Below are 2,929 nucleotides of genomic sequence, written 5' to 3'. Positions count from 1 at the left end.
TGGAGGAAGTGGAGGAAGTGGACGAAGTGGAGGAAGTGGACGAAGTGATGACTTGCTCCAGAAGAGGTGTGGTTTGAAGGGAGTGGCATGAGGAATTGGATCGTGAGCAGTGAAGAAGTTAGCACACGAGAAGCAACTGGCAGCGGAATGACTTGGATGCAGCAGATGATATCACTTGTGGTTTGGCAGCAGAGGAAGAATGAATTCAGTGGATGCAGAGATGGAGGAAGAGCTCTATGGTGAGTGGATTCTCTAGCTCAGACGGCCTTCACTGGAAGAAAGCTAGAAGGAGAAGGAAAACTCAATAAGAAGTGACTTTTGGCAGAGTTCTGGTTGCTGGAAAATGCATCAGCAGAGTAAAACTCAATATCTTCAAAAGTGTCTTTACAAGGGTAGCTACCATGAATTTATATGTGATCCATGGAGCTGCAGCTATGATGTAAAGCGTGACCCATGTGTAAAATGTGAAGAAACATGAAAACGTGTTAAAAGCTAAAGCAACACGTGAGCTGGTGGAGTGGAAGTGCTGCAGTGGTGTGTTTAGCAAAGACTGGTGGTACAGCTAGCAACTTTGACCAACAACTGGACAGTTTTACCCTTCTCTTGGTGTCTTCAAATTCCACTTAAATTGAAGGAAAAGAACGCGCCCTGTTGTGTCCATATCTTTAAGCTCTTCTTGAATTCTTCTAGCCATACTTCTAGTAATGGGTCCATGCCCTAAGTCATCATCTCCTTCCCCTTGAAGAGGATTTGTCCTCAAATCTGTTGGTTTCTCTTTGTGAGGACTTATTTTTGTAGGATCCATCAAAGTTCCTCCCGGATCAAATAGGAATCTGCCATAATCATCAAACATAGCTTGAATTAGATTTATTTGACCCAATAAGATACCTAAAAAAATATGTTTAGAAGAAGGTTTCCTATTTTTGAAAATTTTAATTTCGATGCAATAAAGAAACCTTACTTCTTTTGAAATTTTATTTTTGTCTTGAGTTAGTTGTAACCACAAAGGTAACAATAACTCAAGTGAATTGCCACATGTTTCAAGTTGTAACTTTGTTAAAGATGGAGTGGTAAATTCTTGGAAAGAAAAGTAGAATTTTGAAAACTTAATGATAGATGAAAGAAAATTAAAGGATAGAAAACCTCCCCTTAAGAGTCTTGGTTCTATGTGGAATGTAGACAGAGGTTCTATTTTCCCTTCTTTTCTTCTTTTCTCTTCTCTTTGCTCTTGCTCTCGTTTTTCTTGTTCTCTTTTCTCTTCTTCTTTTCTTTCCTCTTCCTCTCTTTTTCTTCTCTCTATTTCTTCTTTTTCTTGCTCCTTGTTGAGCTTCATTTGTGTTTGATCTTTGGCCACCTGGATAGGTGACAGAGGATGAAGCACAAATTTCTTATCATTTTTGTGAACAGTTATGGTATTGGTGCGACCATGGTGTGTAGTGTCATTATCAAATTGCCATGGTCTTCCTAATAGGACATGCCAAGCTTCCATAGGAACTACATCACAAATAACATCATCTTTGAAGTTTCCTATGGAAATTGCCAATTTAACTTGATTCTTGACTGTTATTTCAACCAGCCTTGTGCTACAACAGTTACAGCAAGATCCACTATCAATAACGAGAGAACAATATTTTTCTGCAATTTGACATCTTGTGTGAAAGATGTTCTCTCTTTGTGATAAGTGTTCTGGACTTGGTTGACTATTAAGCACCCTTCTCACCATGAGAAGTGGACCCTCACAAGGATATACTTTCTCTTCATTACCTCTTTCTTGCTCATCCTCACTTTCACTAGGGGTTTCACTTTCACTGCTATATGTGTCACTACCTCTTAAAATGATTGTTCTTTTGGTAGGACATTGAGCAGCTATGTGACCCCTACCCAAACATTTAAAACACTTGATCTCACTAGTGCGAGTGTGTGAATATGATTCCTGTTTGGGTTTTTCAACTATATTGGCTAGAGGTTTGAGGGGTTCTTTTTCTTTTACAATCTTCTGTTCAAAGGGGGATGGAAGCTTTTCTCAAATTTTGTTGTTCTACCTTTATACACATTTGAACAAGATCATTCAAATCTCTATAAGGTAGTAGTTCAACCCTATCCCTGATATCAAGATTCAACCCACTCAAAAATCTGGCCAAGGTAGTTTCCTCGCCCTCTGTTATTCCTGCCCTCATCATGTATAGCTCCATCTTTTGTCTGTATTCTTCAACAGACATAGATTGTTGTTGCAATCTTTGGAGCTTATCCATGAGTTCTCTTTTGTAGTATGAGGGTATGTGCCTTTTCCGAAGGGCATTTGTAAGCTCATTCCAATATTTTATTGGAGAAAGTCGTTGTCTTAGTCTCTCTTGGACTGTAGCAGTCCACCAGTACATTGCATACCCTTGAAAACTTAGGGTCGCAAGAGATAATTTTCTTTCTTCTCCTACTTGATGGCAAGCAAAAATTTGCTCGACCTTCATTTCCCAATCTAGGTAAGCGTCAACATTATCTTTTCCATGAAAATGAGGCAATACCACATTAACTTCCTTAGGAGGAGGAGGATTTTCAAATTCCCTCCTGTGTCTTCTTGATGAAGAGGGTTGATGATAATATTCTCCTACTCTTAAGGCCTCTTGTTCATGTTGGGACTCTCCACTATAACTTCTCTCCCTATTTTGGACTTGTTCCTCTCTCAAAAGTTTCAATTCATTTTCAACCATGGCACTATGTAGCTCTCTATGGACTTTTTCTTGACTTATTTTTCTCTCAATCTCATTGAGTTGATTGACTAGAGTTTGGAATGAAAATTGATCTTTGGGAGGATCACTAATTCTAGGGGATTGTCTTCCAGACATTTTGATGAACTTAAAAGTTTTCTTGAAGTAAAGACTAGAAGTTTTCACTTGAGGACAATATTCAAGGTGAACCGTATAGGTTGCTTAAA

At 38.7% G+C, this 2,929-nt stretch overlaps 1 pseudogene; it reads right to left on the bottom strand.

Annotated features, from left to right (window-relative positions):
* Window positions 1–257: 257 nt before the first annotated feature.
* On the bottom strand, window positions 258–2,465 carry LOC148193729 (uncharacterized; annotated as a pseudogene).
* Window positions 2,466–2,929: the final 464 nt, after the last annotated feature.

This window comes from Vigna umbellata, chromosome 9 (assembly GCF_029865625.1).
Source record: "Vigna umbellata cultivar VRB3 chromosome 9, Vumbellata_1.0, whole genome shotgun sequence".
Taxonomy (NCBI): domain Eukaryota; kingdom Viridiplantae; phylum Streptophyta; class Magnoliopsida; order Fabales; family Fabaceae; genus Vigna; species Vigna umbellata.
The sequence above is the reverse complement of the archived record's forward strand: the minus strand, read 5'-3'. Positions and strand labels throughout refer to the sequence as shown.